The 22,943-nt window shown below is 39.0% G+C and overlaps 1 protein-coding gene across 2 annotated transcripts in view; it reads left to right on the forward strand.

Moving 5' to 3' along the window:
* Positions 1-6,825: 6,825 nt before the first annotated feature.
* The window catches only part of LOC135475904 (solute carrier family 2, facilitated glucose transporter member 1-like), a 51,502-nt gene continuing 35,384 nt past the window's right edge, over positions 6,826-22,943 (forward strand). The window contains exon 1 of one of the 2 annotated variants that reach the window (XM_064755856.1): positions 6,826-6,879. The gene's annotated coding sequence lies outside the window, so the exon portion shown is untranslated. Of the gene's footprint in view, positions 6,880-19,705; positions 19,727-22,943 lie in introns of those variants that run through there. The other variant, XM_064755860.1, reaches the window with a different exon arrangement.

Here is a 22,943-nt window from a genome sequence, read left to right on the forward strand (position 1 = left end):
ACTCTAGGATTACTTTTTACCCTTTTCTGTGTATATTTCTGTGTGTACACCTGAGTATTTGTTATTCAGTGACACAATTTGACGCTTATGGGTTAAGTGCCTGGGGTGAGAATCCTGTCTAAATTTGTTCTAAACACGTGTTTTTGAAGAGTTAATGTCATTTATGGTAAATGTGGAGTATGAAATCATCTCGAGACGGCTTCTATTAATAAACAGGGTGACCCTATGTTATACACTTATGCCTCATGGCACCATGGCCTAATGCAGTAGAGCATGTGGGTGTATGGAGGCTGTACTAGACCATTGTACAGGAAAGTGCTAGGCTTGTATAAAGTGTGATTTACTGTCCTCCTGTTAGCAAAAGGACTCGCATACATCAAACGCTAAGAAACTCTTCAGTTAGAGAGAAGAATACATATTATGACCTTCAGTAAAAAAAATCTTTTGAAAACTTTTAGATTGGGCAAATGACCAAGAATGTTTCTTACGTTTTGATAGTATTTCTTGTATCAGCTAACGTGTAATATGAACAAACAGTGTATGCAAATATGCTTGTGTGAATTACCTCATGTTTTATTTCAGCATTCTTTGTTTTTTTCCTTTTTGGCTGTGTGTACACTGAGGTTTTGTATAAATTACGGCTCGTGCTGTATTTGTTCTGTTTTCTGAAAGGATTTTTCAAGTTATTTCTATTATACTTTTATTATTTTATTAACTAATTGATTACATATATTAATTTTAGAAAATTAAGATGAACTTTTATCATCATAAAAGTGATATAGGGAATATCGTACTGATTTATATTTCAGAATTATACGATCTTGCAAATTATACATGTTAAATTACCCGATTATTTGGCGACGTCCTACCTTGACAGACTTTACTTTAAAGCAGTGTATATAGGGACCGCCAGTTTCATAGATATGAAACTTGACAGATGGCCTGTTTTGGGCTTGTTATGGTTAGGCGTATCTACAGAGCTTTCGTAGGTAAAAGACTCCTTTACATGTTCGATGCGGTGAGTTAGGGATTAAATGCCGTGTTTATATAGATGAGCTCCTCAGACTTGATGTACTGATTGGGAAAGTTTTACAGAAGTTGTAATCTGAATATCTGTTATCATGACAGATGAATGACCATGAATCCATAGAATGACCTCTGATACCTTAAAGGGATACAGAAAGGATTGGCTGTTGTGGCAGATGTCCAGGCCTGTCCAGTCTATGTCTAGCCTTAGCTGAATTTTAGGCATGGCAGATTTATTCAAGCTTGACCAAGACTGGAAGGTTTAACCCAGGTAATTGCACAGTATCTACACTGTCAATGAATTAGTGTCGATTTTGCATCCCTTTGAGTTATAGCAACTTATGCTGTTAACTTCGGAATAGGAGTAAGTGCTTCAACATGGAGGATTTTACAGATGGGCTGATTTTACTCCTGTGTTTTCTTGTGTAGTGTACATGTTAACCAGCAGATATACATCTTGTGTGTTATGTTTGGGACATTTTCCTATGTTTTCTCACAATGTGTGTTTTTTGTTTTTTTGAGGTTTTAACACCTGTTATGTTATACCAGTGTTAATTTGTGCCATATCACCTGGATTTCCAGTTTTGTCAAATTTACAAAACTAAGTTAAGTTCAAAGTTTTAATATGATTCGTCTCTTACCCAATGTTTTTAAGCAACTCACTGTTTTTTAACCAACCAATTAACTCATGTGAAGATAATAAGCAGTTGTATTAAATGTATATATATATATATATATTACAAATATAGTTCATTTTGTTTCCCAAATTTTACAGTAAAACCAGAAGATAGGTAAGGTTGATGTCCTGTTTATCAAGCCCTGTGAGAGTGATATAATAGATGAAATACAATAAAATTATTTCATACGGTATTTTACTTAACTGCTTTGAAATGCTTTTATTTTATTTTTTTATTTATTTTTCTTTCTGCTCTAACTAGTCACATTTTCCTCTGTTGCTAAGTTGACGACAGTAATATCAAAGTCTCATTCAAAATCCAGTGTTATGTCTTGGAATGTATTGAATCCTTGCTGACTCGCATGCACATTTCAGAAAGATTTTCATTTATCACAATAGATACGATGGTGACTTGCTTGTTTCTTCTTACCAAAAAATTAAATACTAATAAGACTACTTATGAGCTTATGGACGATCAACAAACAACTGAAAATGTTTTAATGTTACAAATGGTTCATACATATGCATGCAGATTCTATCCTTTGCTTTCCAGAATAAGCTTTTAATAGTGACGAATTGGGGCAACAGTCGGGGCTCATTACCTGCCCCCCTTAACCAGGCAAAGTGTAAATGTTTAAAGGGGAGGCAACTCTAAGAAGCAAGAACATCGGCCATGTGTCGCGGAGGGGCAAACATTTTGATGATGAATTTCTTTCAAAATTGGATAGAGTACAATTTTACGATAGACATATAACTAGAATCGAAATAATATTGCCTTGAAACATAGGTTTATTTTTGATTTATGACTAGTTTTAAGTTTTTGAGATTAAAGAATTCTGAATAACCTTTATACCCTTTTATTGGGGGAACAAACACAGTGCTGAAGTTGATTAGTGTTTCGCTACACTAAACTGCCAAATTGTAATATTGAAACATTGTATACATATGGATACACCATGATTGTTACAGCAATATACCCTGTAACCCAGTCCACGTGGATGTAATGTAATAAGGACCAGTTGTAATTTCTTGCCCAGTGGTTTGTCTAGGGTTGAGTGGGGGAAAATTCACGTTTGAGTAACATGTACCAATACGAATGATCCGAGCCAGTTACATGTACTACGAATTACCTGTTGTAAGTGCCAATACAACTTACCCGAGTCTGTGACACGTAGCAATATGAATTGTCCGAGTCAGTTACATGTACTACGAATTACCTGAGTCTGTTGCAAGTACCAATACAACTTACCCGAGTCTGTTACACGTACCAGCACGAATTATCCAAGCCAGTTACATGTACTACGAATTACCTATTGTAAGTACCAATACAACTTACCCGAGTCTGTTACCAGCACGAATGACCTGAGTCTGTTACATGTACCAACACGAATCACCCGAGCCTGTTCCATGTACCAATACGAATCACCCGAGTCAGTCACCTGCGTGAATTTTGTGTTTATTATTACGAGTAGGATCGACTCCGGTGTGGAAATTTAGCGTTTTATAAACATGGATCCGGGATCACGAACTTATTTGAAACTTAAGTCAAAAGTTTACTCCTAAAATCTGGGATGTTCCTTTCCGTTATTTTAATTGAAGTGTATTGTTCAATAACTTACTCAGAATTTACATCATCGAGCAATATTTTGACCTTGTTGTATCAAACATAATTATTTTTAAGCGATTTGAAATTTTGTCGTAAGTGTAAGATCACTTCGGGATACCGCTGCCATCACTGACAAGCTATGACAGCACGCTACTGAACGGAACGGGCGGGGGTGGGGTGGGGTTGGGGGGTGGTGAGCGTTTGCGGTACTGTTCAGAGAACTAAACAATCTTAGGCAGTTGACGTTCTGTGTAGAAGCTGCTACATAGATCTATATTGTGTGTCAATTTCGTATTGCTTGCGAGCAGTCAATGCCCGCAAGAGCACGGTACAGTGCACTCATGAACCTTACTGTACTGTAGGTCAACCGCATGGTACACTGTATTTTGTGGCAGTCGTGCGGAAGTGCACGGTGGTGAGCCACACAGTACCTCGCGCCAGCTGCACGTGCAGTTCCACTTGCTTAGTGTACTGACATATACATGTACATGCATATATTTCTACAAGAAACTGTGAATTTCGAAATGCATGTATTCTTCAGACTTGTCAGTTTACGTCGTAAGTTAATAAGGCCTATAGTTTTCAAAACATCGGCCGGTCATTCTTTAGCTGAAAATACTATGGTAGACCCTTACATGCTATCTTTTTCGGAAGTATGAAGATTGAATGTTGACGCTTTCTTCAGTACAGGCCTGCGGACTTTGTCTTGGCGTTTTCCAAATGTTTAGATTAATTCAGAAACATTGCAATTTGTTAGAAATTAAGCAATGTTTGTCTGTTCTTCTTTTATGTTTTTTTTTTGTTCCGAGATGTTGTATCCCAATTCTATATCTCGTTGATAATTTACAGAGTGACACTGCGTGACAGTGAAACAGGCAATGAATTTCACATTGTATCTTCGATAATTGTTTAAGGCCATATGAGGCCAGTAAAACTGGGATACGTAGCTATTCGTGTGCAAACATATCGAGGTACATGTGTAAGTGCGGCCCGTTTTAGCACATTCATTGGTGCCACCATTCCTTAGCGGATTTCAGTCGCGAGGTATATCCAGGAATGTCTATATGTTGAAACGCATGGCCTGTATTCGTAAAATGGAAGGTCACTGCTGTTGAATGTTTTATGACTTTCACAATGTGAGCTTTCTTGAGTGACAGTATAAAATCTTGTGAAAAATTCCACATAGTGCCGCATTTCATGCAGACTGAATCAAGGATCTACGTGGGTGGTGATTTTATTTCATTAAGCTTGTCTCACAGTTGGCGAAATATGTTGTTTCCTTTTCTGTGAATGCCATACATTAAATCAAATCAAGGGATTGCTTGTAAATTTGGGTAGTGCCTTGTCATTGTCATCATGGATGATGGTTGTGATTCGCACCGGCTGTTGTCGACCGTATCGTAAAACATCCAATGTACGGATTAAAATGTAGATCAAGTGGATTAGGTCGAGAGGGAATGGTAAAATGTCGTATTCACGTCGGCATATCCACAGGCACTGTCTCTAAAATCACTTATATCTACAAAGTGTGCTGAACAGCTCTTGAATGCTAAACGGGTTCATCACGGGGCAGACTCCAACGGCTACCGAGAAGTTCGTTTGAAAGATATTTTGAACTCAATACTTTGACAGACGCTGTGCTGACTATAACATTTGCTTCGTTATAGGCTCGTTCTGGATATCTCAGTTCGTTTTCTCACTCAGGCAAGTCTATGTTGACACCTCACTTCGTTTTCACGGAGTCGACCAGTCTTTGCCAGCTGAGTTCGTCTTCTCTCACCGTTTTCAGTATTGACCAGTTTTTGTTACCTGAGCTCGTCTTCTCTCACCGGTTTCAGTAATGACCAGTTTTTGTTTCCAGAGCTCGTCTTCTCTCACCGTTTTCAGTACTGTCCAGTTTTTGTCACCTGAGCTTGTTTTCACACCCCGTTTTCACAGTTGACCAGTCGGTGTCACCTGAGCCCTTCTTCTCTCGGCGTTTTCGAAGAGTCGACCAGTCTTTGCCACCTGAGATCATCTTCTTTCACCCTTTACAGTGTTGACCAGTCCTTCCCACCTGACCTCGTCTTCTCTCACCGTTTTCACAGAGTTGACCACTCGTTACCACGTGAGCTCATCTTCTCACCCTGTTTCCAAAGTCAACCACTCCTTGCCACCTGAGTTCGTCTTCACATCCAGTTTTTACAGAGTTGACCAATCCTTGCCACCTGAGCTCGTCTTCTCATCCCGTTTTCAAAGTCGACCTACTCCTTGCTACGTGAGGTCGTCTTTACACCCCGTTTTCACAGAGTAGACCACTTCTTACCACCTGAGTTCGTCTTCTCATCCCGTTTTCACAGAGTTGTCCACTCCTTGCCATCTGAGCTCGTCTTCTCACCTCTTTTTTTACAGAGCTGACCAGCCCTTGTCACCTGAGCTCGTCTTCACACCCCGTTTTCACAGACGACCTGCTCTTCCCACCTGTGCTCGCCTTCTCATTCAGCTTTCAAAGAGTCAACCAGTCCTTGTCACCTGAACTCGTCTTCACGCCCCGTTTTTACAAAGTTGACCACTCCTTGTCACCTGAGCTCGCTTTCTCGCCAAGTTTTCGCAGTCGACCATTCTTTGCTACCTGAGCTCGTCTTCTCATCTCCGTTCCAACGAGTCGACCAGCCGTTGCAACCTGAGCTGGTCTTCTCATCCCGCTTTCAAAAAGTCGACCAAACATTGCCATCTGGCTGAGCTCGTCTGTCCACACTTTCACGGGGTCGACCAGTCGTTGGCATGCACCTGAGCTCGTCTTCTCGTTCGATTTTCACACAGTCGACTTTTCAAACAGAGCGCATTGGGGAAGGTGGAAATCACATTCCATTTTGCCAAGATCTAGTTCGTGACCAAAGAACAGTATCGAGTAAATCAACTGATTCGTTGATTTCGTCAGTTGGTAATGGGTTGTTGATTGTTTTTTTGTTGTTGTTTTTTTTGTTGTTGTTTTTTTGTTTTTGTTTTTGGTTTGTTTGTTTTTTTTTGGGGGGGGGGGGGGTTGATTGATTTTATCGAGCACAGAATTTTGGTTAATCTTGAGTGCATGGTGAGGACGAGGTAAGTGAAATGCGAAGTACTGAGTGTAATTAACTAACATTAGGAATTGTAATTAGGAAAACACTAATTTAGTGTAACATAGAAAAACACTAATCATAGTGTGACATAGCAAAACACTAATCAGTTCATTCAAACACTGCATGTAGTACTGCATGTTCTCTCAGAGACGTTTGTGAAAGACAACGTAGAACACGGTCCTCCGAAACTTAGCCTACACGTACTTTACGAAGAACGCCTTAAGAGATAAGATATTTGGTAAGAATGACCCATTCCAACTTGACAAGCGATGAAATTATGCCACTCATTGAAGAAAGGTTATTCTGTCTGTTTATAATAGTCGGTCGGAGGGGACCCCATCACGTGATTCGCATGTGGGTCGACTGCGCTTTTGCAGGTCGATCTGCAGGTCTCATTTCGCCACATGCAGTAGCGTCCGAAGAGTGACGGCTGGAATAAGTGGCCACACAGACCAGATCCGCTGCCTGGAGAGGTGAGTGATACACGTGCTAGCGCATAACAAACATATTGTGCCAGTAGGAAATAATTGTGGTCAGAATGTAGATATATGTACGTAATGAGTCTGTGACTATGTACTGACTAGAATCCTCAGTGGTTACTGGTGTGGGTTTATCGTATCTGTCTTACTGACCGCATTTCCCTTGCCCTAACCAGCTGTTTTACTTAGGGTCACCGGTACATGCCCGTGAGAAAGCCGCTGTGTGCCCTGTCAGTGCAGTTAGCACAGTGTAATTAGCACAATGTAATTAGCACAGTATACTGCATAAAATAGGCCTAATAATTATATCTTATTAAAGTATATCCCCATATATTTTGTAATAACAGAAAACCCATATATTTTGCAAAGTAAAATTAGGTATAGCTTTGCTTCTTCCGTTTGAAAGTAGACCACAACTGATAATGATGCGTTTTATAGGACAGTATTTAGCACAGATTAGATAAATGTGAAACCCCTTGATACAGAAACGTTTGATGCAGATCCGTGTTATGCATATACGTGCTATGCAGATACCTGTAATACAATACGTGTGATTCCGACAGATGCGTGCGATGCAGATACATGTGATACAATGCGTGTGGTGCTGGCAAATACGTGTGATACAGTACGTGTGATGCTAACAGATACGTGTGATGCAGATATCTGTGATACAGTTAGTGTGATACCGATAGATACGTTTGACACAGTACATGTGATGCCGGCAGATACGTGTGATGCATATACATGTGAGGCAGATATCTGTGATACAGTACGTGTGATGTCGGCAAATACGTGTGATACAATACGTGTGATGCCAGCAGATACGTGTGATACAGTACGTGTGATGTCGACAGATATTTGCGATCCAGATACGTGTGATACAGTACGTGTGATGCCGGCAGATACGTATGATTCAGTACTTGTGATGTCGGCTGATACGTGTGATGCAGATACATGTGATACAGTACGAGTGATGCCGGCAGATACGTGGGATACAGTACGTGTGATGTCGGTAGATACGTGTAATCAGATACTTGTGATACAGTACGTGTGATGCCGGTAGATACGTGTGACGCCAGCAGATACTGTGGTATAGTACGTGTGACCCCGGCAGATACGTGTGATGCTGAAACTTAACATCATTTCCGACTATGGGTTGGACTGATGGATCATGCAGATAAAATTTTCATGAAAACGTGGATAACGATATCGATGCCCAATGAAAAGGCGATTTACGTACACGTACATGTATACATATATAGGAGGTAGGATGGCTGAGCGCGCGGTATAAGAGGTTGTCACGCAAGAGGACTATAGCTACCACTTGACCAATTATAGATCGCACATGACTATAGTTAAGCCAAGTGTTCAAGGGATGTCGCAAAAGATTACCAGCGTTAAATTGATTGATTACGGGTTGTCGCAAAAGACGATGAGCACTTGACTACAGAATCAGGTGAGGTCTTACGGTTTCTTGCAACAGACGATGGGCGCTTGAGTACAGAATTGGGTCACTCGCGTTACTGGTTATCGCGAAAGACGACAAACCTTTGAGGTCGAGCACTTGTATTCTATCTTTTCGCAAAGGAATATGTTGATTATATGGCAAACAATTAAGATTAAGTTATACACACCTGTCGCACAATGTACACAATTAAAGACATGGACACTAGAGGGGTGATGGACGCCACGTTTATACTGCAGTACTTACCCGTGCAGAATAACGCTATACTGAAAGCTACATGTAGACCTTTGGAATCAGGATTTTAAATATATGACACCGCACAACAACAACAAAAAACAAAAACAAAAGAAACGTCACCTCCAAGACTGAGCGACTGGCATTGTCTGAGTGGTTGCTGATTAGCGACGTGATACGAAAATTTCACGGCTGATATGATAATTTGTTATCATATCCGGAATTTACCGGTTGTTCGAATATAATTCTTATTATGTTCTTAATATAATTTGACCCAGTCTTGGCTGTTGTAGGCTTATGTATGTCTGGCATATCCAACGGAATAATGCTGGCCATCATCGTATATGTAAAAATTCACAGACACTAAAATTATTGAATAAGTGTATACAGACATTCATAGATCCAAACAAGCAAACCTTTATCAGCCTAAATGCTAGACCACAGACGTCTAATATATTACAACAGTGCCTTTTCTTTTACTTATCTCTGCTTATGCTGTGGTATTATAGGGGATGTACATATACGTTGTTAATACTTACAAAAAAAAGAACGAAACTCCAAGTGATGCAAATTGCCAGGAAGCCGTAATTTCACTGGTTACGTGCGAACATTGGCAACTTGTACAGTCATTGCTATCACTGCTCTGGTTTTACTCAATTGTCTTTCATATTAAAGTAGAGTAAACTACCGGCCGGTGAATCGAACAAAGTTTTTCCAGACCAAGTATAACCAAGTAAAAGTTTTCGAGCCATCAGCTATAGTGAATATTCTCACAAAGGACCTAAATCTTGAACCATTCCTCGTTGAATCAAGCAAAGTTTCTGCTAACCAGGCAACACTGGAAGTAAACCTTGGGCCAGAAACCAACCTGTGAATCAAGCAACAATGTAAACTTTGCACCACCCGTCGGCGAATCCTGTAACCCTTCTGCAAACCAAACAACACTACAAGTAAACCCAGTTATACACTCTAACATATGAAACAAGAAAATTTTACAGACAAAACAAAACAATGAAAAGTTTTAACCCTCCTATCAGTGAATCAAGCAAACCTTTTACCGATCAAACAATAAAACAAGTAAACTTTGAGTCATTCACCAATGCATGAATCAAGTATTAAGTTTTCCTACCTATCTGAGTTTTCCTATCTATATAAGCAACGATGAAAACTTGTAACTCTCCTATTGGGGAATTAATCAAGCAAACCCTTTGCCGAACAAATAAAGAAATCAGTAAACCTTCAGCCATTCAGCAACCTATGAATCAAGTAAAGTTTTTCCGCTTATAAGCAACAAAGTAAACTTTAAATTACTCTTGGGTGACTCTTCTGACGACCAAGCAACAAAGTAAATTTTGAAACACCTCCGCCAGCGGTTGAAACAAACTTTCTACCGACTATGAGCAACAAAGTAAACGTTTGAGGGACGAATCAAGCAACATTTTCCCAACAAAATAAAGTTCTGAGCCATTGAATCAGCAGATCAACCAAAATATGTTTTAAACGCCAAACTAATATTACAACCGTGCAAAGAAGTTAAATAAATCTGTAGCAGAGCAGATAACCATGGAATTTTCTGTGCTTCTTTACTCAACGGTGTAAAACTTGCTTGAGGAGATCGTTACTCCTGCTTTACGCTTTCACTCAGGCTTACCAGGTCAATACGCCTTGCCCCGGGCCCTCGTTTAAATCTTGCCCTTAGCCCCAGACTATGGTAATGTTTCATAAGACCATCACCTTGACCCTAGTGTAGCTTTCACGGTTGTCAGCATAACCTACATTCTGCTCTTTTATAGTGGAATCGTGGCGATGTACAAATAAAGCAAATATTACACTAGTGTCAAATTTTAAAATCAGCCGTTCCGCGCGTGCTTTGAGTTATATTTGTACTTGCTCTTGAAAACCTCTCAGTCTATTTGTGCGGGACCTAGTTCACTAGAAATGAGTTATTAAGGAACATATCGCGTTTGTTTTTTTGTTTTTTTTTAATTAAATAGACCAGATGATATTTTTTACGATATGTAGTCAACCTATATATGTAAGTATTCAATCTAATTCACTTTATAAGTTCCAGCATGATGATTCAGTGAGGTAGTGTTATAAATACGACAGCACTGAAAGTGGTCTGTTTTAATTGGACACCATCGTGAATGATACAGTCAAAATAAGCTGGAAATCGACACAATGCAAACCTATAGCCCATAAAAAGGTTCTTGGCTCAAGCGACTGCATGCCTAAGACCCACTACCATCCATACCACATAAACCTGAAATGTTCTAGATGTGGAACGTACATTGTAAATTAACACAAAATAATACAAACTGATAAGCAGCAATTGATGTGTAACCCCAAAGTTTATATTTCATACTTTATTTCGTTTCATTTCCTTATATGTAAGTACATAGGTTTATGATTTATGACTATTAATTAGCAGTTGCATTATACTAAAATGTTTAATACATTTATTTATTTATTTGATTGGTGTTTTTCGCCGTACTTAAAAATATTTCACTTATACGACAGCCGCCAGCATTATGATTGGAGGTAATCGGGCATAACCACGACCATCCGCTGGTTGTTGAAGACCTTCCCACGTACGGCCGGAGAGGGAGCCAGCAAGAGTTGGAGCTCAAAGCGACCGCCTTGGTGAGTGGCTCCTGGGTCAATGTGCCGTGCTGGCATACTAAACCCTTCGGCCATGGAGGACCATGCACAAATGAATATAGGCCTTTATACATGTGGGTATATGTAGACATGAACCACTAATTCGGGATCACGTCGTAGCCGTGTTCGTGGATGCTTGTATAAGATATTTCTAGTTTTTTCTGCACTCGTTGTTCGTGAGCCCTTGGTTACACTAAGTGGTCGACGGCATTTACGCTGTTCTGCGGCAGTTGTTCACGATCACTTGTCATCTACTAATTAATATGTTAAAGAGTTAGTCAATGGTGTCCCAAAGGTCGATGTTTATTTCCTGGAACTTCACCCTTAAAAACTAACCATGATACATGTATATAGTATAAGAGATTTTTTTACTTGGTAGTTCAATAACAATCAAATAAATGAATACATAAATAAATCAATAAATGCACCCTTATTCTGCGTCCTACTTATCTTAACACAGTTCAGTGTGTTAGCCACATGGAACTCTAACACAGTTGCTTACATAATGTTACCTTGGCATATGTTAACCATATGTTAATCACAGGATGTGACCTACACTGAGTACCTTACAGCTATTGTTTATATATGGTCGACCTAGCCACGGGAAAGTGTGTCTGGTCGCACGGAAATAACAGTCTATTGTTACAAATATCAGTCAGAAATAGGCTACGCACCTTTCAGACTAGTAGAATATAAAGCACTTGGAGCTTCCCCCAAATTGAACAGTATCGACTTGGAAGCATTTGAAATGGAAATCATTCCAGCGCGATAGGCGATACGTGTACATGGACTTGTATGCTTCATATTTATACTTTCCTAACTTAACGATGGTGACCCTCAACAATTAGTAAACAATAGGTTCTCCTCTCCAACGTACATGTACATATAACAAAGTCAAGGGTTATATTGGAGACCAAGAGGAACGCCAAATCTTTATACTGACGGTTCACTTCTCACAACGTGGATGTTCAGTAAGGCGGTTGTACATTGTGTATAGAAATAAATGGTGTATCGAACTGAAATGCAAATGGTCTAAAATGGCTTTCTTCGGTAGAATTTCACACTTATATGTACATGTGTATGTCTGTGTCTATGTGTATTTGTAACCACAACAAGCTCGTGTGCCCTTTGTGTTTGGTCACATTGATATCCAAGTCTTCCGAAAGTACAGACAACACCGAGCATGTTGTCATGATGATAGATCGGGTAATGTTAGGTATTTTGCCACACACCAGCTTTAGCACGTAAAATACATGGTGCATTTGCTTTTGTGAGTACTTTGCAGTTTACTTGCTTTGTCCTGCACATTTTTGCTTGTGGATTAACATAATTAGTACTGTGCAATGTGACCTTGTTTCGATTTTGTGGAAGTGAAAATTCTTGTAAAGATCCTGAAAACATCATGAACGAAAAAAAAACTGCTGACGAATAATTAAGTGTGTGTGAGATTCGAACCCCCTAACGACATTCAGCACGGAAAAGGACTGACGAATTCCATGCAGTTCTACTGCCTTGGGACATCTGGATCCGAAATGGGTATTTACACAGGTATTTATGCCTATAGTAAATCGGTTAATGCCCTCAAAGTGACGTTAATCCAGACTGTACATATTTGTGTGAGCTTGTTCACACTTGTGTTATCTGTCAGATGATAGCGCACGCGGAGGCAAGTCCCGCCATTGTCTTCTTACTGTTCTTCTATCGTGTGCCAAAGTTCCTAATAAATCTACGTTTACTGGATCCACTCCAAACTTGTACTCCATGGATATGCCATTCAGTGGATCAGGTATACTGGGCCAATGGTATCGCTCCTTTTGTTTCTATATTTTTCTTTACTTTGACTTTGGCAAAAAAAAAAGGAAGGCGCTTAAACTATCGCCTGCAACAACATTGGTCAGTTATCTCACAACAGATTACAGTTAACTGTTACCGGCGCATGCGTTTGAAGGCAACGTACATACATATCTAGCTATTGACCTGTTTTACTTTGTATTACCTATTGCTCTCTATGATCGTTATCATACCAGTTATAAATGGGTTATTGCTGATTGTGAATAAATAAATAAATAAATAAATAAATAAATAAATAAATAAATAAATAAATCGAAAATAAAACTAAATAATTTCAAATAACTGAAAGCAAATAAAGCCAGTGGCATAACAATCGTTAAATAGTCCGCGACCTCTACTTATGGGCAATGGCTATACGTACGTATATAAAGGGACCTAATTGTGTGTACATGTTGAACACCGTTAATGAGTGTCCAAATGTTTGAGAGAAAATGTAAGTAACAGTTTCATTTATGTACACTCAGCTGAAGACACACGTACATATGTTAGTAGGTCCTAAATAACTGTCAATATGAATGTGAATAAATGACATACGCCGAATTTAGTGCTACGTTTTGTGACAGAGACATACCATGAATGAACTGCTATCCAGTCTCTTATATATCTTAGCAATATTACGGTACCGTAGACCTATATATCGTAGGGTACCATGCATGCGTTATAACGTTGTCTGTCGGACAATATAGAAACATTCTCAACGTGCAAAGTAACTATGGATAATAAATCTTTTGAAATATTTGAGATAATTAGATCTGTAGTCGATTTCACAGTTGCTTTTGCCAGTAAAATTTTGAAACGTGATTTTCGACAAGCAAAATTAAAACCGTCTGTACCTGTAATGGATATGATGTTCTGACGAATGTACATGTATTCTAATTTCAGTATTTGGGACCATAAAATTAGTAATATATACTAAAGTTTAACTTTAGCTCTGAATTCACTTTTCTGAAATTCGGTCTTAGTCATTATGCCTGAAAATGAGAAATGTCCGCGTCAATTAACGTCACCAATCGTTAAGTTCGACTTAGCTTCTGGGCCCAGTAGTTCGAATGTGTACTAGCTAATACTGGTATTAAGTTATATTTTATATTTACATTTTTAGCCACACACAGCGGTTAATGCAGTTCTCCAAAGTCAAAGTATAATAGCAGAAGCTTTAGTTCATATTTAATGTGATGTTACACATTGTCTATCAATGGCGTTAAATGTGACCCTCTGCAAATGGAGCAATCTCCACCTGTCAGTTAGCAGTAGCGGGTAGTTATACATTTTGGTGAAAAACATTTCGTTGAAAACAATTACCATATTATGAACAGCCATATATTGTGAAACTGAAATGATCTATAAATATGTGGCGTATGAAAATGAGCTTTTATAGTGTTAATTAGCACTACAATTAGCTTTTATAGTATGTAACTTCCGCTTAACCTGGGGCTAGGAACTGTTGCAATCAAAGCGAAACTGACGGCGTAAAGCACCAATCAATTAAATAAATAAACAAAGCGAAACTGAGATACATGTACGAATTTTATAATCGACAAATTATGTACTAGCATGGTACACGATTCAAATACTGATTTTATTTATTCGCCTAGAATATTCCTTTCGTCTTTCCAACATCTTTGAAAACTGTTGACTGCTTCTCATTGCATGATTTCGTCCTAATTTCGTACTTTATATAGTTTCTTAGCTCTGTGGTGATTTGTGCTAAACATCGTTTTGTGAATTGGCCATATTGCCCTGGAACGTCCATGTTGGTTGATGGCTGGTATGCAAATGTCTGCTTCGAGGCATAGATTGTTTTTAAGCGATTTCTGGTACGTAATTTATAGTGTATTTTGGTATAGGACTGTCCCATACATGGGAAAGAAAACTTGATTACTATCAGTATTATTATGGCGATGGAGGGAACGTGTACCACACTGGTTAGTATTTATTTATTTTATTTTGTTGCTGTTGCTGTTCTTTGTCCAAAAGTTTCCATGAACACGATGAGGTTAACCGCCGACTTACGGCAAGCTATTGATGAACAATGCCACATGTGTCGTAACACAACACGCCACACGAGTGCCGTCGCCCGCTCACTGACACAAAGGCTTCAGGCCACAAGAAGTGTATTTCAAATATCCTGTCCAAGGCCGGTTCCGAACCTGCAACTCGTGTACATGTCCCTGCCATGGAAAGGCCTCTTATCACTAGAAAACAGCCAACTCCCCTGTTTTCCTCTAAGCTGACAAGTACGTCAGCTTAGAGTACATTCATTCAGTAAATACTAGATCGTACTTACGATAATATCTGCTAAACAATGTGTATGTTTTACGGTCTACTGATTCTTACCTACAAACTCAGGTTTGTATGTCAAGTACCCGATGTCTTTTATCTCGTTTTGGCAGTCACATAAGTGACGTCACGGTTTGGTCCATTTTAGAGTGTGGGGAAGTTTAGACCCAGTACACTGACTGTTGGTTGAGAAATATTTGGATAAGCTATATTCATAGCTGCTCAACATATAGATATATATACCAGCCCCGTTGTAATTTTTTTATAACTTCAAAATAGTGTGCATCTATGGGAAGAGGAGTTGTTGCATATACGACATGGATTTGATCAGGTAGATTTATATATATATATGTCAATGGAGCGCTCATTCGCGCCGCCATCTGTTCTTTACCATTTAGACAGCAGCGCACATCTCTGACTGTATAGGCTTATAGTTTCGTATCAATCAACCATGAATTTTGCGTGTCCAAGTATCCCTCAATCGACAATCAGTGTACTCAGACTATGGGAAGCTGAGCAGTGTGGCATTTCAGCGCGTTTGTTGCCTCACTGCAGTGCGTTTGTTACACCATCACTCAAGAAAACCAACAGCTGGAATGATGACAACAGTCATCTTTTTAGAGGATTTGTATAAAACATCTAATCACCTCGCTGTACAAACTTAGGTTCGATTTTGGACGTTAAGGCTGTTATTTAAATATGCATATTTCGTCCTTATGTAATCGATTTTTATTGTAACATTTAAGCAATCACTTTCAACCGATCAGAAGCTGTAAAACCGCCTTGATGTAATGCTGAGATGAACATTACTTCAAAGTCCTATCCTAATATGACAAATATAATGTGTATCTGACCTGATACATTATCTGCTGTCTATGTAGCACCATCACATGTGGATGTTTTCTAAATGCTGTGGAAAACTTACGATTCACGTTGTATGTGTTTCGCGTCAATTACCTGGAGATGAACATTTGCATGTATTCCCATCTTCCACTGTTGTTGCAAACTGAACAGCACAACACAGCTTTACTTCATTGTGGTTATTCAATCTCACACCATCACTGACATTATATACTATGTCTAGAGAGATCTTATAACTCGATCTTTTCATCAGGTTGAATACCCGGATATATAAATTAGAGTTCTTTGAGTTTCCATCCTCGATCTGTATCCAAGAATTGAGAAGGTCTTTCATTTTGCTTTTCGGTTTTCTCAAATCATATAACTGATCCTCATCGTATAAGTGAGAAATTCTTGAGTATGGCGTTAAATGTCGATCAAATAAATAAATAAATAAACATTTCATTATTAAGTGGAATATATTATACGCTTATTTATTCATGGCCTGCTGGTTTGTAAAGTGCCCTATTAGGGGTATACTGCTGACCAGCCACTAAAACACGTACATTTGTTACCCTAGTCTAGGGTCAAGGCTTTGAGAGAAAACCCCTGGTAAGAGATGCTGCGTTCTTGCTGCCCTGGTTTTCTGCATGTGTATATACTGTGTCTATATACTGTACAATTGATGTTATGGACATGCACTACAGCGTGCATATATATGACGGCATAAACAAAAGGACAATGAGTCGATATCGATGTGAGATATGAATGAACGCTTAAGTGCATGTAAATGAATAAATCACTCAGTTATAGGTAAACAATTAAGGTAACGAATAAACAGAATAAAAAATAAAGTCTTAAAAGTCATGATTTTACCTTATACTTATTGTTTATCTTTTTTTGCGCTAGAGGTGTGCAAGACCTGTTTTCTCACTAAATAGGTATAGCCTACATGTACATCGTAAAGAACTTGTAATAGTCTCTTATGTCATTCTAAAACTTCTTCTAATTCGTCTATTCGCCATTGTTAGATTGTGGAAACAAAATTTATCGCTTATTTTAAATATATCTAATGCGTAACAAAAAATTTCAATTTCACCAACTTATGCAGAACGATCATGCAACAAAAAAGATAAACAAAACGTATAAGGTCAAATCATGACTTTCAAGATTTTATTTTTTATTCTGTTTATTCGTTATCTTAATTGTTTACGTATAACTGCCAAAATATTATAAAATCTCCAGCGGTAATAGTTTTACTTTAAAATCCTAAATTTGATGTCCAAATTTTACAGACATTACGGCAAATGCCGTACATGACAGGAATCGTTCACAGTTTTAAGTCTCTATCTCCGGCTATGGTTTGGCACATGTACTGTACCGGCCGCGACGACCCGTGGTTACGACCAGGACGTTCCCACAGACACTCAATGTAACAGCGACTGTCATCTAGTCCCATGTTTGCGTGCACGAAAGGTCATGAAATGATGTATCCTGTTATAGAAGATATGATTTAGCACCCAGTGTCTGTGTCGTTTATCGTGAGACTAACTGAGAGAAGCCTACTGCGTCTCCACTCCCATGGCAGAAATCCGGTTGCCTCAGGTACAAGTTTTGCAAAAAAAAATTCCAGTTATGATACTTCAGGCCACTTAACTCGAAGACCGATATTCATCCACATATGCCTGTTATCAGTTGAAACAAATACCAACATTAACCACAAAACAAGGATATGGGAGAAATGAAATATAATAAAGTAGTGTCGTTAAAAAAAACACAATCTTGTAAACAGAATAATATTCCGAAACAGTCATTGGAAACAGCTCTGAAAAGCTAGCTGTGGTAAACTGACGTTTCGTCCAAGTCAGTCTATCATCACATGACGTTAGACCATGTGATCGTAGATCACATATTCGTTATATTAGCTCTAGGATCATTGTTCTAGATCATACTGTGGATCATGCCAAAAAAATTTCTCGCTCGCTGAATGGATCTTTGAAAACCAAGTGAAATGTCCTGTACCATAATTTTGTGCGCGCTCCAAATCAGTGTGTTATATCAAACTGTCAGTACATTAAAACATTTCTGCCGGCAATGCTTGTACATTCTGTGTATAGAAATTCTTCTAGTACCTAGTCCTTAACCAACACGTCTCGAACACCTGTATTTAAAATAGACTTCTACTGATTCTTTTTTTCTGACAACAAAGCCCTTGTTGTAGCCAATGCTTTTTGTGTGTGTATGTGCAAGTGAGTATTGTTGTTTCGTGATATCAGCCACAACCACCACTTGATCCATATCTGTGATCAAAGAAATTTTTAAATCTCATCACACGACACTTTGAAAATATTTTTACAGGGATATTAACTGTTTTATGTAATTCTGTAGTCAGTTGTTGGGACATCCAAAAATAAAAACGCTTTATTTATATCACGTCCACACTACAAATCAGATATGTCAACATTGTCCAACACTGTTGTCGTATGTTGAGCTGTGTGTTTTTTATCAAACTTTCGAGAAATTCCCAACTTTCTCTCCAATGCATAAGGCACAATGATTTTCCTTTGAACCTGTCTTTATAATCTTTAGAGAGAGTGTTGTAAACCCAAGAGTATTTTTCATACTCCTGTATCAACGAAACTGTGACATAATGAGACCAGTTTCTCTCTTTCGCCTTTGGTGCCACCATTTTGACCAGGTCACTGGCCTTAAGACGGTCACGTTATTTCTACACTCCCGCTGATTGGCTACTTTCAATCAGGTTGACTAAAAAAATACACGAGCACATTTCCGATTCAGCATCGTTGGATGGTGTTGGGTGTTTTTGAACGAAGTTGAAGAGCGCGTCCAGACTACTCAACATGGCTCAACTTGTTGATTCAACTTCAAGTTGACTCCTGTTGAGTCAACAACAATTGAGTGATGTTGAGTAGTCTGGACGAGGCTTTAGCTTTTAACCAATCACTGTGACCTCAAGTCTATCTGATGCTGGCTTCCTCCCAACTCGTATATAGGAAGGACCGGCAGCAACCTGCAGATGTGTTCGGCGTAAAATACCGTTCAAATAAATCAAAGCCAGCCTATAGAGGCTAACTGGTGGGCAAAGCGCAATGTCTTGATATATGCCATGCATGTCTTGATATATGCCATGCATGTCTTGATATATGTCATGCATGTCTTGATATATGTCATGCATGTCTTGTTATATGTCATGCATGCCTTCTATTCTAAGAACCTTGCTGAAGAAGGTAACTGAGAGAAAAACAATTCGACTAACTATAATGTTGAAAACAGCATTTTGAATCCTGTCTTTTTTTTTCAATGATGAAATGTGAAATGAAAAACAGTATCCTAGAGACTAAAACCAGAGCAGTGCGGACAGTGTGCCACTTTGGAAATGGTTACTGGTTGAAATCCGGCGTTTTGTCAGGATTTGTTCCGATTGTTCATGCATATACTCAAGAGTAGCAATGGACACTCCCCGTCGTGCCATCTCTTAAGCAGAATCAGGTTAAACAATGCAGCGATGCACATATAGTGTTGTAAACTATCAAGGGTAGCAATGAACACGCCCCGTCGTCTCTTAAGCACAATCAGGTTAAACAATGCAGTGATGCACATATAGCGTTGTAAACTATCAAGGGTAGCAATGGACACGCCCCGTCGTACCGCCTCTTAAGCAGAATCAGGTGAAATACTGCATTGATAGTAAATATTGCTGGTGATATGTATGAGAAAAGTAGTCATCAGTTTTCAAGGATACGGGACAAGCAGACATTTTAGGCATGACATACAGTTAAAATTTTGAACTCATATTCCGTGGATAATTTCCAGGTCGAATGCAAATATAGGTATATTTCTGTCGCGCTTTGACTTCAGCTGCTCATAATAGCACGAAGCTCATGTAATAAACATGGATGCTATAATACTCCCCTAAACATGGGTTAAACAGAATTAGATACAACAATCGCCAGAGATTTAGAGTGTTATGCTCACTGCAGAATTTAAGAAACTTGAAGTTTCCTGAACATACCAGTTTTTGAATCGTTATCTTGTGATGTAGACTGAAATCATCGGAGTTTTCATAGGATCCAACAAATGCTACAATCCGACTTATCTGCATACGCTGTACAGTTACATATACATGTAAATCACAAACGTCTGAAATTCTCGGCCTCAACCCGTTCGATGTCTCCGTGTTATCAACTCATGTTACTGTATCAACTCAGCCTATACGATTCCTATGTAGGACAGGCCCTATATCAATATTTGAGGTAAGTATTCTGCAAAGCAGGTTCTCCACATCTACTATTCATGACAATGCCCCCACCCTCCCCATCCCCCCGCCCCTAAGCTTCAAAACCTTTAGATCATTTTCAACTGGAATATAAATGAAAACTTAACTACATGTATACTTAATATCCCAGAGTGATGTCCATTCATGCTATATGATGTGTAGACCACGATGATTTACTGGTGCGGTTGTCAGTAGTTATATACCGCTATATACATGGTAGTTTGTACCTGAATGCTCCGACTTAATTGACATAAGCTCAGCTCTCTCAAGAATTCCTTCTCATGGAATTTAGCACACTTATCACTTTCACGATGTTAAAATAGTTGTTTTGAGTCAGTATACCTTTAAACCCGAATGTTCCAAGCAAAACTCCCGGCGTAACATTCTCCCCCCGCCCACAGCAGTTCACAGGTGTTGGAGCGTAAAAAGCACGTGGTTATAACGGTAAGGAGCGATGCTAACTGACATTTAAGTTAACTGGAAACAGAACTTGCTAACACCAGTTTTCAGTTTCGGCTGTTTGTTTGTGACTGAAATAGACAAGATGGTATGCAAGCTGCAGCGTGACGTCACAGAGCCTGACTGACAGGCGCGTACATTATTCGCAAGCTTGGCGTGTATGCTGCATTTCACCGTAAAAGTGGGTCCCGATGTACGCATCGGTGATGTGTACAAATACGTCATCAATGCCCTTGGTTACAGGCCTGTACATCAGGCTACTACATGTACTCAGTATTCATTGGTTGACGGTAGTGGTAGTGTGTGTTGCATAGATCAGGCTGACTTGTAGCTTCGGCAGCAGTTTGAGGCTGTAAGGCGAGTTGAATATGTATTGCTTTCATTTCGAGGTGTGTTCGATGCATATGGATAGCAACACAAAGAGTCGCTGACATGAAATTTCAAAACTATGAGTCTCACAGCACACAGTTGTAGCATTATTTGTAGAAATTTCGTTCTATAACATGTAATTTAGTGAAACATCGTGATTTTGCAACAAAGCTTAATCTTATACCGTTTGATGCAGCTTGTATAGCTAAACCTCTCAATGGAATTGCACATATAAAATATATAGAATAAAAGAGTATTGACAATAGTGTGATAGCTCGCAAAGGGTCACACGTAACTGGTGAAATCCGACCCCTTTTCAATTTACCTCAATTACGGTTTTACTCTAACTATTCATGTGTAGATGCCTAAAATGCAAAATTTGCGGTGATGTTAAAAGCAATTTATTAGATATCATTGGTCTAGAATTACTCGACACGCTGTGTTGCCGTCACATTTAGCAAACTGTAACATGAAAACAATGCAAAGGGACAAGGCCTCTGGGATGCTTAGTCCACTGTGATGTTTAGTCCACCGAGATGCTTAGTCCATCGGAATGCTTAGTTCACCGGGATGCTTAGTCCACCGAAATGCTTAGTCCATCAACACGTCCTAATATGGGTTAGAGAAGGACCTATGTCAAGAATAGTAGGAAAGCAGCTCCGACGAAATCAAAAAGTCTCCATTTTAGGTGTTCAGGGCTTCAGCATTAAACTTAGGCCTATGCCATTTTCAAAATTTAGCAATTACAATCTGGCTAGACGATGTTAGCCTTATATACATATCAGGGGAAAGGCGGTAGCCAGTCAGCGGTCAGCACCAAAGCCCTTATAGGTTACTTTTATCCCTTGGTTTAGCTGAGGGGTCTCACGTTTTATCGCCAGAACTCCCATGAACAGGTCCCATATTAACTGTTATATAAGCAGGAATGTATTGGCCCTTTTGTTCGAGCTAAAGTTTATAGTTGCCTATAACCTATAACAATGTCTGATATTTGTTACTGAATACTGAATTAGAGGTTTATACTCATCAGAGCGTTTCTATATCCTTCCTATGACCTAAATTTGTCGTTTCTAAATTTTCATGATAATCACTTCAATATTTATAAAGTTACTATTTTCTGTAATAAAATTTGTATTACACATCTGAAATAATAACCATGTGACAGTTGCCTTTCTGTGTTTCCATGCGCACACATTATTACGGGAACCGCAGTAACATGCCTTCCATCGAAAGCAGAGGCTTTTGTTTTGTACACAAAGTATGTGCAAAGATTCCAGTGTCAGCTTATGTTGCATATACATGTATAATTTATATACCCCTTGTCAATTACCAGCGCCAAGCCTCGAGTAACACATATTATATACACATCATGGCGTCATTTACCAGACTGTATGTACAATCCTTCTGTAGGACGTTATGCCCCTTTGAAGGTAATTATATGCGTGTTAAAAAATACTAAGTAGCACACATATCAATGTTATGGCTCTATAATTATTTCAGAGAGGAAGGGTCCGGGTGTTGATATCAATGGCAAGGTGCCAAAGACACGCATGAAAGCTTGCAGGATGACATTGCATGATAACAAATACACAGCGACATATA

Source organism: Liolophura sinensis, chromosome 9 (assembly GCF_032854445.1).
Source record: "Liolophura sinensis isolate JHLJ2023 chromosome 9, CUHK_Ljap_v2, whole genome shotgun sequence".
In the NCBI taxonomy this organism is placed as follows: domain Eukaryota; kingdom Metazoa; phylum Mollusca; class Polyplacophora; order Chitonida; family Chitonidae; genus Liolophura; species Liolophura sinensis.